The 12,201-nt window shown below is 37.8% G+C and overlaps 1 protein-coding gene across 4 annotated transcripts in view; it reads left to right on the top strand.

Annotated features, from left to right (window-relative positions):
* DOCK4 (dedicator of cytokinesis 4) overlaps window positions 1-12,201 on the top strand; it is a 468,183-nt gene that overhangs the window by 173,892 nt on the left and 282,090 nt on the right. The window lies entirely within an intron of this gene.

The raw sequence follows: 12,201 nt of genomic DNA, 5'->3' as shown, positions 1-12,201 counted from the left end.
AAATACCTTTCCATTAAAATTATAGTGAAAGAGTTGGAGACAATTCAGACGCCCTTTATACTTAAGTGTGAAATGCATTTAAAGTGTATATTTAAATATGAATGGCAACTCTGGGTGATCTTGGAAATTCACCGTGCCTGACACAATATCACGGTATAAGAATATTAATACTTCTCTGTTCTGCCTCCCCTAGGTCCCTTTTCCTTTATTTTATTTTATTTTATTTTTTGCATGCGCAGGCACTGGAAAGCAAACTCAGGTCTTCGGTATAGCAGGGGAGAACTCGGCCACTGAGCCACCATCACATCACCCCTTTCCTTTTATTTTATTTGTTTGTGCTGTGAAAAAAACTACAAATTTCCTGGGATAGCCAGGATCCTGTTTGTATCCATCAAACATTTTCCATCACACATGAAAGTCAGTGATTAAGGAGCAAAAATTTAAATCAGCTATAGCTGGCTCTAAAGGTTACATCTTTAGAGCCAAACAAGGGTTTGACTTGTCTGCCTGAGGACTATCCAGCTTCTACTTGGATTTTACATCTTTGCACTTTGGTAGTTTTGAGGAGCAAGGTAGGCCCACTGGTGTTGGTTTTCATGGAAAGGGCAGTGAATTGAAGGGCAGTCCCATAAAGTTAGTTTTGGAGGCCTAGGGTAGGATGCAGACTGGCCAGGGAGAGTCGGAGCTGCACAGCTGGTGGCGGCCCAGGACCGATAGTACTTCCACTCCAGCGCCCTCCATTCTTGACATTTAGACCTTCAGTCCTGACCCAGCTGTGAGGCTGGGTGACATTATTATTCCTTACCGCTTGACCTCTCCTATCCCAACTCCCCACAAAGTTTTACTCTGGGCAAAAATCCCCAGAGTAGAGATGACCGATCAGATCATGCTAGGATATCAGAGTCCCTGCTAGTTAATTTTCAAAAGCACATTGATTTCGCCTTCATATTTTTCTTTGTGTGTATTTCTTTCACTTCCTACCCCTACAAGAGTAGCTTGAAAATTTTCTACAATACTAGACATGGTCATTTTATAATTCAAGGAATAAAGAAAAATGCAAAGAAGAATGTGTTTGAATACAAATCACCTCCGAATCCTTAAATGCCAGCAATAAAACATTATCTTTGGAGAGTATTAGTCCTAACAACTCTCTCTATCAATCTATAGGAATAGAAGAAATGACTGGATAGGGAGATGAGCATGAATAATTTTATAACAATGTCCTCATGCTGTACATGCTATTTTCAAATGTAAAGTATTACGTTTAATGAAATGGAATTGGAGGAATAGTTGAACTTCTGGTGGTATTGTTATTATAAGAACATTAATTCTAGAAATAATGTCTCCAAGTTAAGGAAAAGCGTTTAGAAAAACCATAAGGAGCTTGGCTTTGTTATGGTGTGAATTCTACATACCCAATAGAATGGCTAAAATGAAAAGATTGGGAAAAAAAATGAAATACCAAGTTTGTTCGAAGATGCGGGGCAACTAGAACTCTCACACTCTAGTGGGAATGCAAAATGGTACACACAGCCTAAGGGAAACTGTTTCTATGAAATTAATTGTAACCCTCTTTTATGATCCAGTAATTCCAAAAGAAATGAAAACCTCTGTCCACTAAAAGACTTGTGCAAGAATGTTCCTTGAAGGTTTGTTTGTAACCCTAACACCAAGAAACAACTTCCGGGTACATTTATGCAGTGGCATAGTAAGTACCCAGTAATAAAAAGGAAGGCACTACTGATATCATCTACCATGATGTGGATGAATTTCACAGACATTATAGTGAGCAAAAGATTTATATAATCTTTAGGAACAGGAAAAATTAACCAGTGGTATAAATCAGAACGTTGGTTGCCTGGGAGGTGAGAGGGACGAGGGCTGACGGAAAGGGGTTGGGGAACTCTGTGGGCTGGCGCCAGGGTGCTGCACCTGCATTGGGTTATTGGTCACACAAGCACATATGTATTTGTCAAAACCCTTTGAAGTCTGCTCTTAAGATATATGCATTTTATTATGCATAATTATGATTGACTTAAAAATTTTAAAAACCAACTAAATTTAAATAATTTAGATGTTATGGATTGTTTCCCTGTTTTGAAACAAGTGGAGATTTACACACTTGTGCTTTCTCCCGCCTCCCCTTATGCTGCTGGCATTATTTTTTCTATCTTCAGGCTTCATAGCATTCCTGTTCCGATCTGTAGTCCTAATCCCCAGTTGTTCAGTCTTAGCTCTATATTTAAATGGATTCAGTGCTTCACATGGGGCCTTTTGCCACAGTTTTTCCATTTCTGAATTCTTTATTTTGATTCATCTCTTATTTATCCAGATTTCATTGTCAAGTAGGGCTTTTGTTGTTGCTTGTTTATTCTAGGGAGGGCTGTGGATGCTCTGTTTCCTGATTTTTTTAAATGTCTGCAAATGCCTGCCTTTTGCTTTTATATTTGAACTGTAAGTTAGTCTGTTTTAACGTTCTTGAGGCACTCTCGCCTCCTCTTAAAAAAAGTGGTTCCACCATTTTCTGACATTGAATATTATCGTGATGGTGTCTGTTGTCAGTCCTCTTTTTTGGTCTTTCTCCCTCTAATAGATGATCTACTTTGTGCTTGAAGAAATTTATTTATTTTTATAGTCAGTAACTTAGTCAAGCTGTGGTTTCATTTTTCTTTCATTATTATTCTGTGTAAATTTTTTCAAGTTTGGGAATGCCCTTTTGATCAGGAGCTTCAGTTCTTCCTTTATTTTAGAAAGTTTTTAATATGTATTATAAATCTCTATGTTTTTTTAATACCAAGCACTTTTCTCTTTTTTAAATATTTTGTGACTGTGTTTGTTACTTCAAGAACACCATCCATCCATCTGTTTGATTATTTTGGTTGCCTGTTTTATCAGATTCCTTTCATTTATTCATTTATTCATCTTTTGCCCCTGCATTCAGTGTGATTATCTCTAGCCTTTAGTCCATATCAATAATATGATATTCATCTTCTGCCCCTTGCTATTTTCATGTTTATTAATTCCATAATGATGTTGATTTTATTTTCTGTGCATTTTCTTCTTTCTACAATCCTTCTTGCATTTAGTCCTTTTGTTCTAACATGTAGTTTTGGGGTTCTTGTTTTAGAAAATTCATATTTTCATGAAGTTTTATGGAATGTGAAACGCTTACTGAAAGTCTTCTGTTTCTAGAGTATGTTCCTTACAGTCTTAGTTTCTTATTTGTCTTTTGCATACTGTTTACTTTGCTTTGCTTTTTTTTAGTATATTTTTATAATTTTCCTTATTTCATCTCACTCATAGATCATGGAGGGCACTCTGTCCATATTATCTATTTGCTTAATAAAGTAGAAGTGAATTTACTTTGATCTACTCTTACTGTATCTGGGATTAATTTGCTTCCCAAATCTCTCCTTATGGTTGAGAGCTGGCTGTCGGTGTCAATGCAGTACTTAAAAAAAAATTATTTTTAAAAATATTTTTAGGGAGAAATCTTCACACACATACAGTCCATCCATAGTATACAATAAGTGGCTCACAATATCATTACATAGTTGTATATTCATGACCATGATCATTTTTAGAACATTTGCATCACTACAGAAAAAGAAAAAGAAAAAAGAAAAAACTCATATGTCCCATACTCTTTACCCTCCCTCTCATTGGCCACTAGTTTTCCAATCTACCCAATTTTTTACCCTTTATTTCCTCCTATTATTTATTTATTTTTAATCCCCCCCCCCCTTTTTTAACTCATCTGTTCATTAGCTGGATAAAAGGAGCATCAGACACAAGGTTTTCACAATCACACGGTCACATTGTGAAACTTTATAGTTATGCAGTCATCTTTGAAAATCAAGGCTACTGGAACACAGTTCAACAGTTTCAGGTACTTCCCTGTAGCCACTCCAATACACCATAAACAAAAAAGGGATATCTGTCTAATGCTTAAGAATAACCTCCCGGATAACCTCTCAACTCTGTTTGAAATCTCTCAGCCACTGAAACTTTGTCTCATTTCTCTCTTCCCCCTTTTGGTCAAGAAGGCTTTCTCAATCCCATGATGCTGGGTCCCAGCTCATCCTGGAGTCCTGTCCGACATTGCCAGGGGGAATTTACACCCCTGGAAGTTGTGTCCCATATAGGACAGAGGGCAGTGAGTTCACCTGCTGAATTGACTTAGAGAGAGAGGCCACATATGAACAGCAAAAGAGGTTCTCTAGGGGTGACTTTTAGGTATAATCATAAGTAGACCTAGCTTCTCCTTTGCAGAAATAAGTTTCATTGGGGCAAACCCCAAGATCCAGGGCTCAGACTATTGAATTGGTTGTTCCCACCTCTTATGAGAATATCAGGAATGCCCCAGATGGGAAAGTTTAATATTTACTTCTTTTTCCCCATTCCCCCAAGGGGACTTTGCAAACACTTTTTATTCTCTGCCCAAATTACCCTGGAATATATTGGGGCATCACACTAACCTGTACAGACCAGTAAGATCTCAGACCCTATTCAAGATTCCATGTAATTATGGTGTTTGAATAAACTGATCATACAAGTTAAATTAGGTAATGAGCCTCCCAAAATATAAATTTTCCACCAAGTAAACATCTCTCCCTTTGATCTCACACAGAAGTTGAAGTTTTAAAATATGGACCATATTTACTCTGTATTCCTATTTACCTTATCCTATCCAAATCAGCTTCATTCATATCTCTAGTTGAAGTCTGATTGCTTTTTTAACTTTTTAAACAGCTTCAATGCAGTACTGTTCATCCAAGGGCATGAGAGTGGGAGAGAAGTCTGCTGGAACTGAGCACAGTCTTTGCCTAAGACTTGGGTCCAGGGTGATTATCCTGGTTTGTCCTGGACTTTTCCAGATTTGACACTGCAAGTCCCATCTCACCAGAATCCCTTCAGTCCTCCCAGTCCTGATAGTGAATCATATTACCTGGGTCACTTCTAAAATTTTTTTGAGTGCGCTAGACCCCTGCCCACTCTAGGTAGCCACACAGGATTTAATTTGGCCCCAAAGCTGATTATTGTTTTAGAATATGGTAAACCTGGTAACTATGGGATTCTAGTCTTAAGGATTTTTTTTTCTTTAGCACTTCGAATTCCAATTCTGCTTCTCTGTAATTTAGAGAATTAAAGTGTAAGTGTTCAGGGTTTATTCAGCTCACCCTTTCCCCTCTTTACTGCTACATGGGCAGAGAATACCCAGGCAGGGTTCAGAGCCATGCTAGAATCTTGCTCCTTTCCATCAGCTGCCCTTTTTCAAAAGATGGTATAGGGTTGGTTTCCTTTCTAGTTTCATTGCCTAAAAAAGATACTTAAAATTTTTCACAAAATTTAAGGAAATATGTTCTGCAACCCTGGTTGGTTCTTCTTTTATTATCTTGTCCATTAGAAAGCTTTGGTTATCTCAGTTAAATGATCTATCCTTGTATGCCCTCTCTTTCTCCTTCTCCCATTCTGTCCCAAAACTACACACAGACACCTCTTTCTCTCCTTCCCATACAGGTATACAAGTGAAAATATTAGACCCTTTAAATAAAAATAAAGGTTCAAGAGAGAGCTTAGAGCCATATCCCAATCAAAATATAGTAGATTAAAAATGGACTGAAAATACTCTCTTTTCTTGCGTGATTTCTAAATTAAGATGTTATCATTTGAGACTTTCTAGGGACTGCTTTAGACTGAGCACTGTATTTAACACTGTTGAATTGTATGTTGAGTTTACTAGTTCTCTTAACATTTATTATTATTTTATATATATGAAGAAGATTATGATCTCCCAACAGTGATACAGTGGTCCAGATTTCCAAGAGCTGAGTTACTTGTGGCAAAGTATGTGAAGGTTGGAAAACTAGTACTGGATACTCGTTCATATCCTTTGCAGAACTGCTTTAATAATTTGTGAACATGAAAGCTGATCAAGCAGTGATAACCTAGAAAATCAAGAAAGAGAAGCTCAGTCTAAATTGATAGGGTCAGGAAAACAGTGCTACGATAAAATCAGCCTAAAAAGAGGTTAAGGTTGAACATTTTGAGTGAAAGTAAGGAATGATGACAAATTTCAGAGAGAAATTTAGGGCACACCTTGAAAAGTATTTCTGAATTCATTAGCAAGATGTAGTATGTGCCATCAGAAGAAAAGGATTTGCCATTACCCTCCCAGAGCATAGTTTTTTGTTTCCTTTTATTTTGTTTTGGTGGTGTGGTGGGGAGTATTCAATAATTTGCTTAAAAATAAGAAGTTTTACACTTTCTTATCTTCTTCCAGCCTCACAAGTAGATAGTAACGAGAAATGATAATTTCTCTATATTTGTTTTTGTTAACCCATTTTTTCCTAGTCTAAAAAGATACATAGTCTTGATTTATTTTTGAGAATTATTTTGTAACTGTCCATGTGTATACTATATTTTTATTTGGAAGTATTTGCTTAATTTTGAACTTCTAGAAAAATATGCAATAAAAAAATGGGAGAACAAACAGTACAGCTTTATTTCTTAATGGACTGTTTGCTCAGTTTTATTACAGCTAAAATAAAGAGTGCGTTTTAGTAATCGAAGTCAGAGTGATTAAAATGAGTTTCTTTTTATTTGCATTTGTTAGTTAAAAAAACGAGTACCCCAAGGCCTTCCACCCTGTTTCCATGGGGAATGTTACATAAAAGACTTTCTCAGAGAATGTTCTTTTCCCCATGAAAAGTAAAATATATGAGAGAAAATCATTCAATTGATAATTAAATGCTAATTTGAAACTATGAATAAAAGTACTACATCTACTTTCACCCTTTCCCTAGCCTCCTTTTTTTAAGGTGGGTGTGGACACTGAGTGGAAATGAGAAAGGAAGATAAGTAACATAGGGTCATGATGTTGTGGCTGGAAATAAAATCTAGTCTCTTTTCAGCAACTTCCTTATTTGCTATTATATATAGAGTTCGCATAGTATGAAGGAATCTCCTGCAATACAATATTGTATAGGAAAGGCTTCAGAATAAGACGGATCCTTCCTGGATTCTTTGGCACCTTACAATGAATACCAAAATACCAAAAGGCCCTTTTTAAAAATAAAGCAAGCAGCCCCAAAAATGGAAGCTAAGAACTGCATTCATGTGAGAGACATGACTGAAAGTAATGTTTGAAACATTTCCTTCCAATTTTAATCTACCTACTTGCATATATAATTTCTTTGTTGTATTTGGAGCTTATAGCCAATCACTTCGACTTTCTAATTTTAAGTAAGCAGTACCTAAACCCTAATTTATTATCAAACACTTTAGTTGAAAACAGTACAGAACTTCTTTTAGTTTCCATGTTTGGATAGATATTTTTGTTCATTCTCTTCTTAAATATTTCATAGTTTTAATGCTGCCTGAGGATTGGTCAGAATAACAAAATACTGACTTTTCCTCCAAGATGATTTACACATTGTCACCCATCACACTTCTCTTGCTGTCAAAAATTTTTAAGCTTGCTGTGACCTACTTAAGGGGTCTTATGACAAGATTAAAAATCCTGGTGAATATCAGCCAGGGACTGCAATGGATTCAGCATTTGTATTTGTGTCTTCCAGGCTTGTTCCTATGGAGATAAGGGCCAGCCTTGTCATACAGACCCACTGCTTCTTTTTTTTTTCTTTTGGTAACCATGCTTTTTGTTTTGACTCTCAGAAAGCAATATCATTTGATTTGGTTGATTTAACCATCTAATGTACAGTGTATGTGGCTCAGTAATTTGGCAGGAGACATTTTAGCGATATATTTGCCTCACGTTAATTCTGGTTTGTTAGCATTTCCCTTAGAAGTCTGTATTTTTCAGAGGCTAATCTAGTAGTTTCAGAAATGTTCTGGAGAGTAGCAAATACTTATCTGGTTGAAATGAGATTGATTTGAGAATGAATCAATTCAATGAGAATTGATTTGAGAGGCTCAAAGTGATGATAGAAAATTCTCTTTGAAAGGAATCATTCCATAAATAGCTCAAGATAAGGAAAAGGAGGAGTTTGGTGAGTGAAGGAAGAGGCTCCAACTTGATTAAAAGTTAGGAAGCAGTACACACAATAAAAGATTAGAAAAACTGGGCTCTTTTTTTCTTTTGAGACGTTTGTAGGAACATGTAATCAATATTTAATAATACAAAGCTTAGATGAGAAATGACAATGAGAGAGAAGGAGAAAGCTTTCAAGAATAAGAGAGTGGAATCAAATTTCCTAAAGAAAAAACCTCTTGGCATCTCACCTTAAATATGGGAGAGTAATACTTCATTCCCAGTGAAGACTGCCACACAAAGGAGGGATTCACAGGACAGCTTGGTGGATGTTTGACTTGGGTCAGAAATGAGTTGGGGTGAAACCATCTCTTACTTGCTGGGCATCTGAACCAGCCTCTCTCTTCTAGCCTTCTTGGGTGCAATGTCATTGCTACTTGCCTTTTTGCTAATGTCTCAGTCCCTTGGGCCTGGGTATTGTAGGTTAAGGCCATGGTTGTTTTCCCTCTGCTCTATTCTGGTTTAGTGTCACTAAATGAAGGGGACAGGCAGGCATTGATTGACTACTGATGAACAGGAATTCACAAGAGAATGCAGGCCAGTGACTTCTGCTTAAAAAAGACTCTTCCCCTATCCAACATGCAGCCCTCTAAGAGTATAGAATGTGGTCAGTACTCCTAATTACAAGTTGCGACCCCCCAAAATTCAAGAACTCAAAAAAAAGAAAAAGAAAGGAAAAGAAAAGAAAAGAAAAATTCATTAACTGAGAAATCCAGAGAACTAACTGCAACACCTGCTGGATCTAGTTCAGTTTTATCATCAGAGCTCTTTTCTTTCCTCTGTGAAGACTTCCTTTTCCAGCAGGCTCTGTCCATATGGTAGGAACAGTGGTTCCTGGCAGCACTACCCTTTCACTTCTCGAGTTCAAAGTTTTCCAAAAGATGAAACAACTTTTTTTTCACCACCTCTCTGACGTTTGAGGGCAGAATCTCTTAGACCTTGCTCATTGCCGGGTGCAGAGGGGATAAAGTGTGTGGAGCTTGTTCTCCCAAACTACAGGGATGGAGCAAAATAAGAAAAGGCAAGAGATAAGCTGAACAAACATCATGTACTCACTACAGCCGTCTTGTTTTATTATGCATGAAGAATACTTGGAAAATGTTAAGCTGTTGTGTGGCTGCATCAAGGCAGCATTAATGCCATTGAGTAGGACCTTTATGTTTTCTGTTGGATAGGGATTTTATTTGTACCATTGAATGTTTGTCTCAGATTTGAGCAGTCACTGTTTAAGCCCAACAGGAGCTGCCAGCCCTCTTCTCAGTGCCCTTCCCAAGGTATATTCTTAGGAAAAAGATTCCTTGAGAGCTTGCTGTTCCACATCCAGATGCTAAAGTTAACGTAAAAGGACATCTTATCTGATTTCTAAAAAACCAAGATCTTAGTGTTTTGTCTGGTCAATATGCATCTGAAGCCAGTATTTGAATTGGAGAAGTGACCTTCAGTAGCAGAATTCTTGTCCCTAGTGAAGTTTTTCCTACACATCTAATACTTTGTCTACTTAACTGCTTTGCTTGTGTTAAGGGAAAAGCTAGTTCTACAAGTTGTCATGAATCAGAAAGTTACATTTGCAATTATTTAGACATCCAGAATATTTTGAAATATTATAGTTACTTACTTGTCATAAAGACATAGAAAAACAATGGATCATGATACCATTTAGTTTCATCCAGATTTCTTACAAATAATTTCTTTCTGTGATGTATCAGTTGTCTACCCTTGTACTTACAAGGATTAAATGGGATCAGATTGGCTCTTAACAATATCTCCTTGTATCAACAGAAATAAACAAACTACAGTGTATACAGTTATTAACTCAATTAATACTGTTATCCATTGGAATTGATGAATTTCCATCTAAGTTTAAGAGTGACTGCTAGCTGATGTTTCTGATCACCCAGCCAAACTGATGAGTTCTGCCCTTCAAGTGAGCATGGAGGTTCAAGGGTTAATAACAGTTCTTACGTAGCATCAATTTGATTTATCAAAAGATACTGCGAATACCAGCTGTTTGTCCTGAGCTGAAAATGAATGGTGAAGATTTATAAATTACTTTCCCCATTAATTTTCATTCCCTGAAGCTGCTTAGGATTTTTATTTCTACAGAGACAGTTTCATATTCAGACCCAGTCTATAAAAGAAGCCATCCTGTGCTGCATAACTTGAGAGATTGAGAATGCTTGTCGTCCTACTGTGGTGGCTGGGTGTGGGGTTGGAGGGGCTTTGCTCACACAGAAGACTCTGCTTGAAATGTTTATGTTCCCTGGGCATGGCCCCTTTAGCCTCTCTGTATTTGCACACTCACAGTGATTAAATTTTCAGATTCACTTCTGACCCGTGGACTCCAGTGAGGGACCCAGGACCAGGGAGGAGCAGGTGCCGCCAGCTATGTGACAGGCCCTTCAAGGGCAGCTGGAAGGAGCTGGGTGGCCAGAGACAGAGCAAGAAGACTCAGAATGTACCCTGCTTGTCTCATAATCCAGCAGGACCAACCAGTAAGAAACCACTAAACCCAGCATTATTAACCTTACACAATTATGGAAAAGTCTACAAAAGCAAAAACAAAACACAGGAGCAAGGCAGAGATGTATCATGATTCACTGTAAAATGTATGTCCTCTGTTCTGAGGACAGATGGATAAGGGAACCCCTGGAGGCAAAATTAGACTCTGTAGCTAGACTGAAATTTCAGCACCCTGTGTGTGGGCTTCCATGCAGTTGGCTATGCCTGAATGGAGCCTGGCTGTGACTTGATGCGTATAGTTGATCAGAGGTGTTCATTTTTCTCCAGTTTCCATTGCATTTGACCAACGTTCTTTCAGAAAACTTTCCTTTGGTTAAAATTTTTCCCACTTTATTCAAGCCAAATGATGATTCTTTGAGTGACAAGATTAACTAGATCTTTAAAGGCATTTTTAGGCAATTATAATTCAACCAATTACTTGCGCTCAGAAATTTTTGTGCTGAGATCATGCTAGGGGGTTGATATCACTTTGTTTGGAACAGAGGGGTAAGCAATTTTCAAAGAAATTTTAACTGGTCTTTTGATGCAAACTCCAGCCTCCTCTCTGGGAATAGAATGCTTTCACTCTTGGGGAAAGAATATGTCTTCATAAAGTTCTAGGAAGATTGGGATCCAGTTCTCAGAGGGCTTAGACTTTGAACATATTCCTTTATTGAGGTCTTTGTCAAGTTAATCTTTAGAAATTTGATTCACCATGTTTTGGTTTGCTAATGCTGCTGGAATGCGATATACCAGAAACAAATTGGCTTTTTAAAAGGGGACTTATTAAGTTAAAAATTTATAGTCCTAAGGCCATGAAAGTGTCCGAATTAAGACACACAGAGAAAGATACCTTGACTCTAAAGAAAGGCCAATGGCATCCATGGTTTCTCTGTTGCATGCATGGGGAGGCACGTGCTGACATCTGCTGTCCTTTCTCAGATTCTGATTTCAAATGCCTCTCTTAGCTCCTATTTCCAGTGGCTTTCTCCGTAAGCATCTGTGGTTTCTCACTTAGCTTCTTCGGGGCAGACTTTGGGTTTCATTTCTTAGCTTAGCATCTCCAAATGTCTATGTCCTGGTTTCATCTCTCTGCTTTCTGTGTTGGCTCTCAGTTCGTTCTCATGAAGGACTCAAGACAGAAGGAAGACATACCTTGAATGGGCATGATCATATCTCCATGGAAACAATCTAATCAAAAGATCCTGCCCAACAATAGGTCTGCCCCCACAAGTTTGGATTAAAAGAATATGGCTTTTATGGGGGACAGCTTCAAACCAGCACACATACTTCCATTGCCTTCTTTGCCTCTAGGATCCACACTTCATGCTCTAGTACTACTTACCTATTTGTGGGTTCCTTAAGTGGCTTGTTCTTTTTTTCCTTACTATCTTGCAGACTGACTCATCTTTTAAAACTCAACTTCAATGTCGTCTTCATTATGCAGGCTTTATCATCCCTCTCCCAGCTAGGTCATTAATCCCTCTTTTGTGTACCACCCATTGCACACCTCCACCCTATCCTTATCACACTGAATCATAACTGTGGAGTCTCATATCTGTCTCCTTCACCAGACTAAGAGTCCAGTGAAAGAACTGATTTACTCACCTTGTTTCTGAGCATCTCTGTCTGGTTCTCAGATCGGTGCT

This window comes from Tamandua tetradactyla, chromosome 1 (assembly GCF_023851605.1).
Source record: "Tamandua tetradactyla isolate mTamTet1 chromosome 1, mTamTet1.pri, whole genome shotgun sequence".
NCBI lineage: Eukaryota > Metazoa > Chordata > Mammalia > Pilosa > Myrmecophagidae > Tamandua > Tamandua tetradactyla.
The sequence above is the reverse complement of the archived record's forward strand: the minus strand, read 5'-3'. Positions and strand labels throughout refer to the sequence as shown.